The following is a 17401-nucleotide window of genomic DNA, read 5'->3' on the forward strand; positions in this document are numbered from 1 at the left end:
CCGTTCGCGCAATCGGGTAGATGTCCAGCACAAGAGTGGTATACTGGTCCATGGTTGGTCAGCGCCTGTCTGTTGGGTGATGACGGTATTAGATGAGGCGGCAGCTAAAGCATCAGCCTGTAATTGCATTACCTTGCTCACAGAGATGCGGGAACGCGGTTCTGAATAAATCATCATAAGCTCAGCTGCATTTCCTGGAACCCCTGAACCACGACACCGATGCCCACAACACAAACCACTGCGATTCCTCTAGCAAATGAGGTGTGTTCCAAAAAAAAAAGGTTGCTTGTATGTTTGTGAAAGTACTCGCCGTCAGATCGTAGAAGATGAAGCTCAGAAGGTTACTGTTAGTGTTATTCTTGGAAGACAACTGCGCTCGTCTGGTTACAGCGTTTTATCGAATGCCCATTATAAAAGTGTGCTTCGCTGGCTGAATTCCCTATCTTTTACCTGCATGGTCACCCTTTGTTATACGCTAAAACAGGTGGTGAAACTCTTCATACTAAACATATCAGTTGGAATAAGTGTGCCTGGTTGTGCAAGTGAAGGCTCGGGGAGTCTCCCGTAAAGCAGCGCAGTGCACATTATGCGATCTGCCGCAAGAGCATCCACTGCAGGCTTCCATATTAAATTTGGGCAACGTGACAAGCTCAGGTGGGGGGCACCAGCCCTTTAGGGGCCGAATAAGCAGCGGTGACAGTTTGGAAGAGCGGCGAGTGGTCGAACAGGGTCCTTACATAGGCCATTCACAACGAACAACTGCAGAGAGCGCAAAGCATCCCCATAGTTTTTACTACGTGCGAAAATGCTTTCTGAATTCCGGGCCTGGTAGCACGTCGTAGACCTATCTTCAACATATGTGCCCGCTTTGGACTGACACACAGCACAGCTGGGGAGAATTTACAGTGACAAATCTACTTTCATACGCAGGTCAGCTCACAGTCATTTAGGCTGGCGTCGTTCAATGCTGTAGACGGCACGCCTGCGCAGCGGAGCCACCAGTGGCAGCTGGCGGAAACATCCGACACATATGCTTCGCACTACAAAACCATCACGGCCGATAATGGTAAGCTGCACTCGTGCTAGCAGCCTTCGTGAGCGACGGACGGCTTCGATATTATGGTCTGGTGGCATGTGGGGTATAACGTTACGAAGTGCCACGTGAATTGTTAAGGGCGCCATTCTGGAGGGCTTCAAACTAATTTATGCCGCCTGACGTTCCTTAACGTGACCCGACACGTCGCGCAGCATATATACAGACGTTTTCTTTTTTTTTTTAATTCCACCTCCATCAAAGCATAGCCGTCCGCCATGAGAATTCGGCCCTGCCACCTTGGGAGGCTTTGATATTGTATCGCAAGCTACTGGGCGTGGAGCTCTACCTATATTGGGGCTCCAATAAACTGGCGCCAGCATTATACTTCGAATGAGGTTACGGGTATATGCCTGAGGTTTCTTAGAATGCGAAACGCACTGAATAGAACCACTGAGAATACTCCCTTGTAAAACTGATTTTGTTTTAGTGTTCCGTCAGATAGTCCTATGCAAGTTGTCAGCGTTGCGTAGCCGTGGGAATACGACCAAACGGTGCATCACTTACCGCTGTCTTTTCTTCTTTTCCGCGTGCCGTCACGAATCCACAGCTAAGCTGAGTCCGTCACTTGCTGCAGGCAGGTGCTAGAAATATTTACCACGAAGTTAAGCACGCCTGCAGTCTCTATAGCATGCTCTGTTTTCCTTTTAAGAGCGGCAATGTTATCGAGAGCCTTTTTTGTTTAGCTGTATTTCATTCCCTCTTCCTCTTCGTTAACCCGCTGCGCATTTCTTTTTAACCCGTGTACTTTTTCCTCTTACGCAGAAATTCTGGGAAAGCGCTTTTTGTGCCTGAAAATGACTTTAACGCATTTTTTTTTCATATATCGCAAGAGTCCACTATAACAATCAATATATCAGTAGATTTCCTCTGAGCGGAGATTAATTTTTTTTTGCTATTAACATTTTTGCTATCGTCAGAAACGTTCCCCATTGGTTTTCTATGGCAGTCTTAGCTACTCAACGCGAGCGATAGACAAATTTAAGAGGAAGATTTTTCTACGAATCAGAACAATGCACCATTACCTTCAACATTTCCACACCAGTTGCCTTATATTTAAAATTTATGTACAAGAATCCTGGACATGATGCTATTAAATGGTCTATTCCGCCCTAGCTGTTGGATATATATGAGTGCTGATATCACAATCTTATCTTTTTTGTTTTTAGTGCGTGAGCACTAATTTGATGACTACCAACCCCGAGCAAAATCGTCCGTTGTCTGTTCACTTGTCTCTTCGCAGCAGGCCCAGCTCGAGCGCCCCGTCCCGCAGCACTGCCTGCTCATCGTCGTCTTCTACGTAGCACAAATCTTCCGCACAATCTTCTGCACGTAGCACAATGCTTCCGCACTGTATTGCCGCGGTGGCTCAGTGGTTAGGGCGCTCGGCTACTGATCCGGAGTTCCCGGGTTCGAACCCGACCGCGGCGGCTGCGTTTTTATGGAGGAAAAACGCTAAGGCGCCCGTGTGCTGTGCGATGTCAGTGCACGTTAAAGATCCCCAGGTGGTCGAAATTATTCCGGAGACCTCCACTACGGCACCTATTCTTCCTTTCTTGGAGACCTCCACTACGGCACCTATTCTTCCTTTCTTCTTTAACTCCCTCCTTTATTCCTTCCATTACGGCGCGGTTCAGGTGTCCAACGATATATGAGACAGATACTGCGCCATTTCCTTTCCCCAAAAAACCAATTAATAATAATTAACAATGATTTGAATGTAGTAAACATTCTATGAAGTTCTTTTTTGTCAACATAATAAATGCAGAACACACCACTGAAGTTTTGCAACCTAGATGGTCGTAGAAAACCTCCAGCTATTGATAATAGCGGTCTTAAGTAGTACGCAAGCAAATGCTTTGAATAAAATACTGCAAACCGGAACACTTACAACACATAAACAACGGCATAGAATAAGCAGACTCACTGATGGTAGAATAGCTCTTTACAGTGCACGTTTTTCCAGAGACTGGTGTCTGTGGCCTCTTGACATGGCGGGAGTTGCGTTCAGGCATGTTTTGTAAGTTTTTTTTAACGGTGAAAATTCCGCTTAGAGGTTTTCGAGCGCATGGCCAAGCATCCCGGAATTTGCTGATCGTGTGTTATGAGTAATGATAGAAAATAGAGTCATGCCTATTTTTCCCATCAGAAATACACACCATCGGTGATATCACTACGAGGGCGACGGTCATTGTAGTACGCACCAACAGTAATCAGTCGTCATCCGCCAAAAAACAATGCCAACAGCGACTTTCATTTCACGCACTGTCGACCGCAACAGAACGTCGCTTAACCGAGAGCGGGATCTGTGGATTGGACACCTGTCCAAGCTCCACACGGAGCCTTCGGACGGAAGGCGACGGCATGTGCGTTGCGGCTGGCGTCACAGGAAGCAGATTAATCTTGTGGCTTGCGCCCTGAAACGCCGCACTTTGTGTCATGTTGAGCTATAATCGACCAATTAGCAGCTAAATCACAAAGCTTCTCACTCGCGTAAACTTTTCGTGGCTTGGGGCCATGCTCGCCATCCTGTCTTTGGCTGCCGTGACTGACCGGCTCGTAATGAAAGCCCGCCAGTCACGGAATGATGCGAGATCAAGCCCCCATAACACTGCACGGATCTAGTCAGACCGCGCTGCGCAAGCGTAATTTATGCTCGCAGATGGGTTTTTCTTCGCTCATGCTTTGCTAGTTTTTCTCTCCCGTGGCCGCATCCTGCATGAATAGCGAATGACGTGCGCAAGCCTACAAGTGGGGCGATAGCTCGCCTTGCCGCGCGTGTCGTTCTGAGCAGCTGTTGCAATGCGCCGTTTTGACATTCTTATATTTTAGTCTCGCTTGAATGACACTTTCCATCATTTTTTTTTATCATTCGCTTCACGTTTTATAGAGCACAGGGCCACCAGCTGTTCAGCTTTCACGAGAATGACAGGCCGAGCCTGATGTTATAATAAGCATTCCTTGATTCAATGACTCGGTACAAGACTAGGTAGTGAGCCCATTCTTTATTTTCGTATTAAAGAGGCAGCAGTGTTCCTAACCGAATCTCAGTAAACCTCCTTGCCATGACCATTGAGTATGGGTCCTCGGCGACTGATAGATATCGGGCGCTATTTCAAAGCTAACAATGTACTTTCCTGTTAGGGCGGTTAGGCTGCCAGTCATACAGTCTAAGAAATGAACTTGAAGTTTTGAAGTAATTATTAGCTTGTTACGAAGTGCGCTGCGCGCAATTTTCTTAGCGAACATGCAGAACTCCCGGATAGCTGGACCCTCTTGCAAGCGACCTCGATGTACTATTTTTTGGGGCCGCAGAGATCTTTTTTTTTAATGTTGGTAATAACAATGAGCCTTAGAATGATGTTATAGGGTACGATTTAAGTTGGGACCGAGAAGACTTCAAGAAACCAGCCGAAGGCATGAAGACAGTGTGAAGGATTGTTGTTGTTGTTAGCCTATCAAAAAATGGCACATACCCACACTGGGGGATCGGCCAAGAATCGGGTGGCTATTCACCTGAACGCAGTTAACAAAAAGGAAAAGCACGTGGGAGCGCAACACCGGTGAATTTTTTGTCATGAACAGAAAAGGGATGAGAGTTTTGATTTTAAAATTTTAAAAATAATAATAAAGAGACGGATTAAATAATAATGATTTAGTCAAAATGTAAAAATTGATTTCTAGCTGGCTGCTTCCGGTTTACTGATTTTCTCGTCGTCTCTAGAGACAGTCGTCCTGGCCGAGGAAAGAGGCCACCTCTCCTTCATTTTTGTACGCTGCATGCTAATGTAACTAACGCATAATTTAAAAAAAAATAATTAAATGCAGCAATGAAAATTGCTCATTTTTGCCCCTGTAAAAATATTTAAATAACGCTTATAAGCAGGAGACCCAAAAGAGACTTTGCCTAGTTTTGCGCGTGTAAAGATATATGCCAAATTAATTGCGAAAAGAATAGTTGCTGTAATTTTTACTGACCAAGAAAATTCTTTTTAGTATACTTAAAGTAACCACGGGCAATATCTCAAGTACGTCAACGACGTTGTTCAATACGTTTAGAACTGATCTTAAATGAAGCAGGCCTGTCAATGTAGACTGCTCAAAGTGTGTTAAAACGTTGGGTAAATATTTAGCCCGTGCGGGAAAATTAAAGAATAAAGTTTAACACCGCACAGATCATTAGTGAGCCCGCATTCGAGCAAACATCGAGCGTTCGGGCCGCACTAATATCGTGATTCAATTTAAGTTCTGCTCAATTTTATTCTTTTTCTTCTTGGCCCAGGGACTTCATCACCTGCCAGGAGTGCTGGGCGGTAAGGATGAACATCGTTAAGCAAAAGTATCATCATTTAATACCGGCCCTTTCCACCCCCCCCCCCCACTCCTTAAATTCCGCTACATACGCACACATCGCGAACAAAGCAATCGGATCCAGTCATCAGATATACGCCCGGGCTTCAAGCCTCACGACCCACCGCAAACGGGCTGAACTGGGTAGTGCAGAGTAGGGCATAACCCCGGGTCCACGCTTGGCCAACGTCACGACGCGTTAAACCGTCAGTGTCCTGCATTTTAATTAAGTTTTTCTTATCCTATCCTCTCAGATATACGCCCAACACTTGTCGTCTTCATCGTACTGTGGAGGCCTATTTTAATCGTCGGTGCATAGACGTACTACGTACGAGTATTTCACAACCCTTCACAAGACTCATTTGTCGAATCGTCCACACGCTCTATGCCACCTATCACATATGAATTTTTTTCCCGGCAGCGGGAAAATACAGGGGCCTCAGTTGGAGAACGAAAGTTGATTGAAGTTCGCAGAGAGCCCGGGCACGCTCTCGAGCACGGGATCGAGCTGGTGCAACGCGGTAGCGATTAAATCTCAGCGAATTTCAGCGCATTTTTAGCACCCTTATGTAGCAGTCGCCAGCTCTTCCTTCTTGTCAAGAGACGCCTGACTATATTGGCACCGAAATACCTCTATTCGTTTAGGTGCATGATCTCCCTCCCAATCTCCCCGAACACGAATGGCAGTCCATACAGTGAAAAACTGAGTTTTCACATTTAAGCTCAGCTATATGGCAAGAAATAGAGCTTCTCCGAAAAGGTATTCTCAACTACGCGATTGTTTCAGAGCTCCTCTGCCTTTTTGTTTTTCATACCCAAAAGTACACCGTATTAAAGTGATTTTGAATAACTCCCATAATGCATGGCCAGTGAACAGAAACTCAGCCGTGCAGGTTGCTCCACATGCGTTGTACTTGAAAAATTACTGCTCCCCTTGCTTCGTAAAACGCGTGTATTGCTTCGCACTAAACAGACTTACCGCTATGTAAAGCATCGCATGCGTTAAGTCATCGGAATCAAAGTACGCAGAGCACTCCGCACATGAGAACGCTGTTGAATGACTGGTCGGTGCACGAGCCGTGGTCAGTAACGATAACCAGCGGTAACATACCACCACGGTCTCTATAGAACTGTTTTAACATGTCAGCCTATTTATCAACTAGGCCTCTGATCAGCTATCGCCAGCTGCGTGTAAGCTTGCTTCATACTGCACGCATTTAGTGAACTGCCCAGTGCTCAGAGCCCAGTTTTGTTCAAATAAAAGTTGGAAGCTGATCGCTTTGTATATCTCCTCCTTCTTATTCCTGTTTTGTGTTCGCGCTGCTGATACATAAACATACAGTGCTAGCAGCGGAAAAAGCACGCTTGCACCAACGGCTTCGGCCTCGCGCGAAACGCCCGCGGTACGCCGCATACGAATGTCAAGTCATCTATCCGCCAGTGGAATCCATGCGATAGCATTTAAGCTGCCATCGAGGGAATACTGTCACGAAATTAAGTGACTACTGGTCGACATGACGCAAGCCAAGTCTCCGAAACCAAGGATCATAGAACATGTTTTCTTTTTGACTTGTGGTGTTCATCAATGGCAGATTAATATGAAAAAATATTTTAAAGATTACTGATTATAAAGCAGAACAAAAACCAATCACATGCCGCCGGTGGGATCCGAACCCACGACCACCGGATTTCGCCTCCGGTGCTCTACCAACTGAGCTGAGGCGACGGCTGTCCCTTTCGGGGGTATTTATGCGCAGAGTAACCTAACCTTACGAGTGTTGATCGCGCAGCAAAGTCCGTCAAATCGCGCGATTCCGTGACGCACGTGCCACGTGACCGCCTGTAACCCGCTCGCGCTGGAGCAGTGTTGCGCGCAGCGGCGAGCACCGCAGCACGGGCGGGGCAGAGATTGTCACGTGGGACGTGCGCCACAGAGTAAAGAGACCTGAGGTCTCCTCGATTTGGCTGCACTTCCTGCACCAGTTCAGGAAGTGCGGCACTCTCGCACTCGATTTGACAGTGCAGCTAGTGCCACCTACACTTCGGCACTTGATTTGGCCTCGTGCTGCACGAGTTCTTCTGCACTGCTGCACTAGCCCCCGCGAGTTCTCTTCTCGTGCAAGTAGTGCAAGGTGCTTGGCGCGCTCCGTAGCAGACGGCTCCGCGGCCTTGCTTGTTTTGTGAGCGGCGTTGAGACCATGTTTGAGACGGCCGCCTACCCGTGAAAGACGCGGCATCTGCGCCGGGCCCTCACCAAGCAGCTGAAATGACAGTGCGCGTATACGTGTGTGTATGCGCGCGTGTGTGCAAGTGTGTGCGCGTGTCTGTGTACGCGCGTGAGCGACTGGCTGGCATGGCGCACGTACGTAAGTACGTACTGCGTATGGGTTCGCATCTTTCTGTCCAGCCTCGCACGTTGCTTACACAATTTCTCTTTTGTGCGCAATTATTATTATAAAAGCAGCACGATGGAGCGCTTCCATAAGAGGCAGATTGTGAGATGTTTTATTATACGTGGGCGATCGCAACGTTTGTGGCTCGCTGCGACATCAGTACCTCTGCTTACGACAGCGACTGGGCTTGAGGTCGCCGTCAGCCCACACCTTCGCCTGCCACTTAGCCTCTGACAGTCACGTCGCCGTCACCGTCCGCCGAAAGTGAACGCGATTGAGTTCAAATATAGATCATGCAACTCTTCGCGGACAACCGCATTCGAGTCACTTTTAGATAGAACGTAAGCAGCCCGAATCACGCGTATGGACTGTAAAAGCTCGTCTCGAGCGGTAGTCTGAATAACGTCTCGAATTCATTGTTGCCTCTTCAAAGTACCCTTTGGATCACTGACGGTCGACCGGCCTGCGCCCTTTCGCACAACGCAACGGAAAGAACCACCACCACCACCACCACCACTTTTGGAATTAACAAATTTCATAGCCGCTCCACGAGACGTGCCACTTGTAGTAAATGCACAGCGTTCAATGCAGCTAGGACAATCTCGCGCATATGTGAAAACACGCGACAAACACCAACACGTACATGGCCGCAGCCGACGAAAGTTTCTGCACTTTTGCACTCGATTTGGCCGCTGCACCGACACCACTAGTGTCGGGCTACACTCGCGCCGCAAGAACTGGCACTACACTGACACTGCACTTTTGTGAACTAGTGCAGAAAGTGCAGCCAAATCGAGGAGACCTGAGGACTTCGCTGTGCGCTCTACGCAGGCGCACGGTTTTCGAATGGCGCGAGAAATGGCCCAGATTTGTTGAACCACGGCGGCGACGGTAATTACGCTTTCGTAATTCTAAATACTAATACGGTTAACATACAAGCGGCCGGCTACAAACGTATAAACACGCCGTCAGTCTCTAATTGAGCAGTCCTGTTACATCCGAAATCCACAAGGGTCTCTTGCTTTGCTATTCTATGTTAAGACCACTCAAGGGAAAAGGACACGTTTCTCTGTGACAAACAATCGCGATCATAACGTTCTATTTGCAACAATGACAGTATGAAAAATTAATTGCACCAACAAACAAGTCCCTAGAAAAACAGAATAAAAGTTATTTCGACGGCGGGAGTCCAGCGCCACTCGGTCATATGCTCCACGCCGTTGAGACACGCTGAACTCTGCGCTTCTACTGTCGTCGGGAACGGTGAATTTCTGCCGACGTTACGTTATCGTACCTGAAAAAAAAAAAAATTCTCCGTCAAGCTGCCCAGTCTGCAAGCGACGGGTGCTTGTGGAGCGCTACTGTGAGGCCGCTTTTTTTTGCCACGAGAAAAGTAGAGAAAAAAATTAGAAAATGGCATATCAGCAAACAGCAGCAAATATTTCTCTGCTGTATGCCCGTTTTCGCAAAATCGTGCCAGAATATTTACGCCCAATTGAAATGAAAGAAAACGAAAGTATTTGTTCACGCTTAAGGCCTCTTTCGTGCACCCCCATATTTAGCAAAGCGTTTCGCTCCCCATCTTATTTTTTTTCGATTACGCTTTCGTTTATTGTCCACGCCCGACCTCCGTGTTCCTCGTAAATTCATGACGAAAGAAATTTGGGGGATTTTGTTGGGTTCTTTGTTGCTGTAGCCAGTATTGGGTGTCATAAGCGAAAAAAAAGCGTAGTTGTGGTTTATGTGCTCATGCGTCTGCGATTGTGAACGAGCACATGGGACAGGAAGATGTATACAGTCTTGGTCAAAGGTCTCAAGGCCAGAGGATTTTCGCTTCAGCCACATAACAGAGCCATTACGACACTATTAAAGACCTAATGACCTTGGTATGCTAGCGGATGGTTCCTTGTGTTTTGAATGATCCGCTACACGGAGCATTCTAGGAACATTCATTTCGCTGCAGCTGAACGCTGTGTCATTCACACTTCTGACCACGAAGGTATTATTTACAGTGTAACAGGCACCATCTTGCTACAACCTCGCGGGCATGCCATGGCTGCATCAGGTCTGCTGCTTTGACAACGCACCCTCCTGGTCATCTCCTTGTGCCCACCAGGTTCAGGTGCTAACGCGGTTCTCTTAATCCAGGAGAAAACAGTGCTAGCTTAGTTCTAACTTTAGTGCGCTCCGCCGGAGCGAAATTCTGGCTTACCTTTACCGAAGGTTCTATTGACACTACCACAGTGACGATATGAACGCACCGTCGTTAGCACGTATGTCTAGAGCGCTTGAAAGTCGCCCTGTCGCACAAAGGAAGGGAAATTTTAGGCAGGTAAGTGGTTCTAAAGAAAATGCTTGTGCTGGAACGAAGCTGCATAGGCATGCAATTTGCCCCGGAAACTGCGCTCTATCAGGCAGGCGTGCTGACGACTCTACAGACGCCGATGTTTTCTTTGCTTGTCCTCTGTTTGCGCTGCTGGATTAAAATACACTCAAGTGGTCGCAGCGGTTAGAAGAATTATTTTTCGTGACTGATTTTTCGTAAAATTAGTCATGTTATCATTAGTTTACATCACGGTTACACGGGTATATCACGGCTTAGTGAAATATCAAAAAAGTAAGCAGCACCACAGGGGAGAGTCACGCGATATTAGACACAATGTGTAAAAAAGTTTAGGGGAATGCCGAAGCAACATGCGACTATACCAAGTCAGGGCGAGCGTCAGGAACACGTCGAGTGCAATAGAAACCGTTGTTTTTATGAAATTAAATTATAGGGAACGTGCAGCAAGGCTATCAACCATTTACAGCGTCCTAGTCTGCAGTTGCTGGCGCAAAGTTCGGAATAATGCATCATACGTAACAATTTCCCCATGGACCGACTTTTCAGAGCTCTTGACACGCTTCCTACGGCTTTCCCAGCGTGCCAGGAATACAGAAAGCTTACTTTAGATCCCAGAAGAAGAAATGGCGAGCACAAGAGAGACGGACTGAAAGGACAGGACCGGACTCCTATACTCCTCGTTTTCTCCTGCTGGCACATCTCAACGAAATGTGCACCGAATAGCTCAGACCCAAGCAGCTCTGCACAAAGCTTACGATTCGAATGCGCTGATAACCTCGCCCCAGTCTTCCAATGCCTGCCTGGCGATCATCGCGATGGCTAAACAGGCAACTGTGAGGGCCCCGACCAGCACTGCCACGGCCATCAGCGCACCAAACATGCGCCTCTTGCTGGAGGAGTCTTCGGGGGGCGGCCGCGGAAGGTTTCTGGTGCGCATCATCTTCAGCGGGTCCGAGGGGCTGCCACTGCTGCTGCTACTCCCGTCGCCGCTGCCACCTGCGTTGGAGCGGCATGGAACCGGCAGCCGCTGTGCACCCACCAAGGAAGCGGTGCCGAAGCTCCCATTTCAAAAAAAGACAAGAGCCACGAAGCATGCAATAGCTGTCCGAAGGTCTTGCAGAAGGTTCCCCGGTGTGTCACGGACACATCGTTCTCGCCGTAGAAGTTTTGATTATCTCAAAACTTTTACGTTATCTCAAGCGTCAGCACTGCTCAGAAAGGCAGTTATCGTTCAGCGCAGAAGCAACACTGGTTTTCCGCGATTAATGATGTGCTTAGGATAGACAGGACGTGATTGTGGTCCACGTGAGAGTTGACTTTTGGCTCTCCCTCTGTACCATGCAGCCCAATCTGCATTATAGTACCACACCTGGCAACTTTCATAACCATGCACTCCAAGCTCAACTGAATGAATGTCTTTTACTCCGGCGGCGACGACAAGTCCTTGAGTGTTAAAAAGCTGTTTTCCATGCACACATCAATTGAAAATTTTTATAGCCAATCCAATGTACCCAAAAGTCTAACGACTAAACCACCTTCTTCTTTATCGTTGAATGAATTCTTGATTTGAGATACATCAGGTGCAATTGTTATTCATAATGGCCTGTACTCAAACAGGATTATTCGTGCAAGAATTGCGAGGACCGCTTGTTCTATCTCTAGATATCTCACCGCCCGTCGCATGCGGGAATATTTCACTACGATATAATACGCCCGACAAAGTCCCACATATACCTCTGGCTCTAAAGCCAACTAGTCTCTGATAGTACAACCATCAGAGTATATGCTGCTTTGATGGTTGCGCTCTGAGCTCTTCTGGTAGGTACCTTGCGTGGTCGCTGCTCCGGTGGCTGCTGTGGTGACTGCTGCCGTAGTGGCCGCGGTGGAATCAATGGCGCTACCTGCCCTGCTAGTGGGAGCAGCAGTGGTGCCTGCAACGCTGGTACCGGCTGCCCCTGTACCCGTCTCCGAAGCGAGCGTCGTCTTGGCACGCTTCTCGGTACTTGCCTGCGCGGATGTCGATCTGAACATGCTTCCCATTTGTGTTACGGTCGACCGCCTACTGAAATCATGGGCAGTGTGGATATCCGAAGGTGTGGCCGAGTGCTCGGCCCGCCCTCCTTTGTGGGGTAGTTTATGAGCAATGGGAAACAGCTGACTAAGGCGGGCGAGCAACGGGAGGTCGGGAGCGACGCCTTTTGCTGGGTGAGTTTGTTTAGGTGCCTTCTTATTGCGTGCGCTTTGTTTATAACCTGGGGATTCATCCCGAGTGTAAACTGGTTTCTCCTTTTTCGCAGCGGCTGCTTTCGTCTTGGCATGAGGTTGTAACTTCTCTACTTTCTGCTTCTTTTCCTTGTGGACCTTTCTTGCTTTCTGAGATGCCGCTTTTGTGACATGCACTTCCTCGGGGGACTCGTCCACAGCGCTGAACTCTTCGGTTTTAGTCTCATTTTCCACTTGAACAGATGGCTTTCTTGCTGCCCCCTTCCTGGCTCCATGTAGCAATGGCGGCGCGCCTCTACTTTTTGTGAGCGCTGTATGAGGCTTCTTATCTGATGGAACAGTGTGGCCCTCCCGCGCTCCAGATTTATATTTAGTGAACCCGGACACTTCCTCAATCATCGCCGCTTTTGAAGCTTCCCTTGATTCGCTTGAGGATTCACTATAAGGTTTTTGCTTGATGTCCCTATTCCTCTTGACTTCCTGGCCATGGGCTTTGCTCACAACCGGCTTGTCCTTTGCTTCAGCCGAAAATTTAGAGAGCTGAGCAGTTGGCTTCTTGTTTTTGGCTGCAGTCTTTTTGCTGCCAGCGGCGTCGGCTACGGAGAGCTTTTTAACAGGCGGCGTAGGCGACCCATCACCGCTTGAGTCTTGTGCGTCGTAATCCTTGCGAACAACCTTTTCAATTTGCGACTTTCTTTCCAAACGTGGACCCGTTGCAGTGTCCGTTGCTTTGGCAGTTTTAGACCCGGCATCTTTCACAACCTTGTTTATAGGTCTGCCCGAGACAGCAAATGCCGGAGCTTTGTTGACAGCTGCTTTTGGCGGCTCAGCCTTGATGGCCTCTTCAGCGAAGGGTATTTTTCTGGGTTCCTTTCCAATTTCGAATTCTTCGTTTAATCCTTTGCGCCGTGGGGCTTCTCTAGTCACTGGGGCCGCTGCCTCAGCATCGCTCTTGCCAGCTCTTTGTGGTGCTGCGAGTCGGCCGCCTTGTTTAAGGGGCGCTGTGCTCGGCAGCTTCCCGCCAGGCGCGAATGAGCGAGGAGGACCTTTCGAGGCTAATGGAGGAACCTCTTCACGAGGTTGAGCGCCAAGCTCTCCCCACACTTTCGGTGATTTAGCGTGGTCAGCAGCACCTCGAGGCTTCGGTCCTTGCGGTATCACGGTGCTGCCCTTCTTCAGGTCTGCAAAGGGACGTTCGGATTTTCGAGGCAATGACAAAAAATCGCCGCAATAAAGCCCACTAGCTCCTAATCAAACACGTGAAACTTGTAGTCGTTATGCTTTAACATCAAGCTGCCAAAAATAAAAGAATAGAAAATATTTCTCAATTTACAGTTTAGAGACATCAAAGTATATATGCACTAAACGCTGTTAGTGCAGCCGAGGTTCTTATTTAGCACATGTGAGCTAAACCTGCCTGTCGCATTGTAATTGTGATTAACAAGTGTTTTGTTCTGCAAATTGCTAATTTGGGTCTGCGAAGTGAAGTGTGAATTTCAATCCGGTATAATTTTGTTTCTTCCATTGTGCTAGAACTACTGTAGAACTGTACATAGAGGGGGCCGGGCTTTGACAAGCCGCAGTTGTGCGGCTTTTCCCCTTCACCCCGTCTAACTTCTTGAGGGACAAAATAAAGCCTGATTCGACTTGATTTTATTTTATTTGGGTGTATATACGCTCTGTGTGAATGACCCGTACGCTATGAAATCTTATGTTGTGCATTCAGATCTTCCAGGAATCGATTTTGAATCCCAAAAAGTGTTCACTTGTGTGCATAACCTCGATAACAAGCCAAGCTTTGTGATAGAACTCTCTTTGCCGGGGCACTCGCAAAGAGTTAAGAAAAAGAGGTCAAAAACATGGCCGAGAGCTCTAGGCTTATAGCGACACTGAGCACAACTCCGGCCATTTCAAGTCCACGATTCGTGGACATCAGTTGTAATTGTGAGCCAGTTGTGGAATATTGTCAGGTACTGTTAATGAAGTATTGAAGGTAATTCTTCCTATGCGTAGCAAAATCTTTCTTTTAAAATTTGTCCATCACATCGAGTAGTTTGCACTGCCATAGAAGATCAATGCGAAGCCGTCTGCGACGCTAGCAAGAACGTTAGGGCAACACCATAAGATGCCCACGCAACTTAATAGTACACTGAGATAATTGTTAGTGGGTGACTTCGGCTCCCATCTGCCTTGTCGTCGTTCATGTTTAGGGCAAGCAAGGCATCACTAGGCTCTGTACGCCACGCTGATGATTCGTTTCTCTACATCGCTGTAATAGCTGAATTACCGTGCAAGCAATAAATACCCAAGGTTTCTTTCGTTTCACGTCTACTTTCCATGGCACCGCAGTCCTGTAACTACAGGAGCAAGACGTTGTTGCCCTAGTAGACTTCTGTCTTCACTTGATCAAAGGAATGTAAATAGGTGGCCTTTAGCTCTGTAGCAACGCTGTGACTAAGGTGCACGACAACCTGCAATGCAGTTACAAAATGACCGGCTACCTGTTCGCTTGTTTACGTGCGGTTGGCTGATTGGCGGCTGCTGCTGCGTCTTCTGCCTCCTCCTGCTGGCGTATGCGACGTTCTCGTTGTTGCGCATGCTTCTGAGCGCGGCCTTTATGTTTGCACTTGATAGCAGGCGGGTCGCCTTTAGCGGTATAGAGGTCTGCAGAAGTCTGGAGTGGTAGCTGCTGCGCTTCCGCAACAGTTGCCACTTGCTGAACCGCCCCTCCTCCGCGCTGTGACGTCAGACCAGGCGATGGTGACGTCATGCGGCTCAGCGCCGCTTACTGGCCTCGCTGAAGCTTTGTGCCGGGAGACCTCACATAAACTCAGATTTAAATGCTCTCGCTCTATAACGCCTTTGTGATGTGCGATGTCAGCGCACGACGAACCCGAGGTGGCCGGAATTACTCCGCAGCCCTCAACTACGGCGTGCCTCATAATGTGTCGCTTCAGGGCGCCAAACTGTCCATATTAGTATTATTACAATACAGCCTGAAAGCCGTAGAGTTGCTTACCGGTTCTTCTCTTTGTTCTATGTGTCGTAGATTTCTCTCACGGACAGCCTTCGCGTGGCACGGTGGCTAAGGCGTCCGGCAGCTCAGAGCAATTATTCTCCATCAGCGGCCGTATAGTGCAAGGCGAAATGCGAAAACCCTTGCGTAGAAATTTCGAAGCATGAACCACAGTTGATGGAAATTAATCCTTAGCTCGACATTATACATTCTACTTGATATCCCTCGGTACTTTTTGTCTTATACCGTAAATTCTGACAAAGAGTTCACATCCTGTTTATAGTCCGAAAGGCTCAAGTTCGGCTGAAAAAAAAAATTATTTACCAGATGGTCAGCAGCGAGCACATGGGATAGCTTTGGTTATATTATGCGGTATTGGCTAATATTGTAAGAAGAAAAAAGTGCAGTAGGTCGCACCTATTTTAATTTAAAACCTATAGGCCATGAACTGTTTACCGAAATTTGCAAAAAAAAACTTCGATCAAAGTTCCTCACCTGCTTCCTTGGTCTTGTCGATGAGAGGCGGTCCAAGCTTCGGCGACAACCCCACTTCTTTCGGTGCCGCCCGTTTCTCGAGCAAATTCGGAAGCACCTCGGGCTTATTGGTTGCACGAAGCGCCCCATTAATGACGCGTTTGCTGGGAGCTGCCAACATGCGAGCTCTGGCACCTGCACCATCCTTATTCGAAGGAGTAACAGGTGGTTCAGCAGTAGATAATTTGGGCTGGGAAGCGCGTACAGTAGTCTTGACTTCCTTCGCGTTCATCTCCTTTTTTTGAGTTGCAAGTGCTGCGTCGACCTTGGTAGAAGCCACCTTGGTCCCAGTCGGCAAGTTTCCCTCCGTTGACTTAGCAGGACCAGGCTCTACAGTTGGTGCTGCAGCTGACTTGGTTGCACTTTGCGGCTTGGCTGCATCCCGTTTAGAGGAAGCTTCCACAGCCGTTGTACCGCCTGCAGGCGCTGAGGGTATCGGTGGTCTGTTCGAAGTCGGTAGCCCAACCCTGATGCCGTCTTTTAACTCCGGCTTCTTCTGATTATCAGCTGCAGAAGCTTTGTCTGTTTTCAATACAGGCTTCAAAGATGGGGCCTCGGGAGCGCGAGTACCTGGGACAGTGACTGGCGAGACACCTTTGCCAACTCCAGCTGCATCCACCTGCGGTCGCTCATCTTTGAGCGAAAAAGGCGGAGCTTTCTTTGACCCTTGGGGTATGCCGGCAGCCCCAGCATTAGGCAGGGGCTTCTTCGCGCCGTTCTCTTTTGCGGCTTCCTGCTGCACAAGTTCGGCTTTGAGCGCGGCAGCAGCAGCTGGTGTCTGCACAGCCTCAGAAGGAGCTGCGGGACCGGTATCCCTCTTGCGGGGTTGCACAGGCAGCTGTGATGCCGCTTGCACTTGCTGTTCGGGTGCTTCCTCGTGTCTATGCTCATGTTGGTGGTAGCCGTGGTGGTGGCGGTGGTGAGTACAGCAACGGTGTGCGTTCATTGCGTCCTGTTGTGTGATACGCAAAAAAAAGAACAAAGAAACTTATTAGATGAATTCAAACAGGAGGCATTCTAAAAAAAACTTTCAATATTCTCTCCAAGGGAGGTGTGAAGAGGGCAAAAAAAAACGGGCAAGAGCAACGCTCTCTCATTCTAGTAAACGTTAGCCAATTTTTAGCTCTGCATTGCCTGTAGCCTGTAGTGAACCACTCTCTGACGTTTAAACTTAAGAAACCCACATATCTGAAAAGCCGTGCCTATACGGTTCAGGCATGGGTGAAAACGGGTTGAAATAAGGCTCCACAGATCACTGCCTTGAGCCCGCTGCAGGTGACATGTCATCTGTTCTAACATATAATGACCTATTTTGCGTTAACTGCTTTACATCCTGAACATAATGGCTTTCGTTTTAGGCTTTTAAGGAAGCCTGCATTCTCATCATAGTGAAAAGAATACGAAGCGGTTGACAATTCTTATACTTTGATTGGCTTTTTATTTTTTCT

The 17401-nt window shown here is 48.1% G+C and overlaps 1 protein-coding gene across 1 annotated transcript in view; it reads left to right on the forward strand.

The window, feature by feature from the left end:
- The first annotated feature begins 974 nt into the window (after positions 1-974).
- Positions 975-17401, forward strand: part of LOC144136294 (uncharacterized) — a 34282-nt gene continuing 17855 nt past the window's right edge. Inside the window, exon 1 of the mRNA XM_077668524.1 lies at positions 975-1066. The gene's annotated coding sequence lies outside the window, so the exon portion shown is untranslated. The remainder of the gene's footprint in view (positions 1067-17401) is intronic.

The sequence above is a fragment of the Amblyomma americanum genome, chromosome 6 (assembly GCF_052857255.1).
Source record: "Amblyomma americanum isolate KBUSLIRL-KWMA chromosome 6, ASM5285725v1, whole genome shotgun sequence".
In the NCBI taxonomy this organism is placed as follows: domain Eukaryota; kingdom Metazoa; phylum Arthropoda; class Arachnida; order Ixodida; family Ixodidae; genus Amblyomma; species Amblyomma americanum.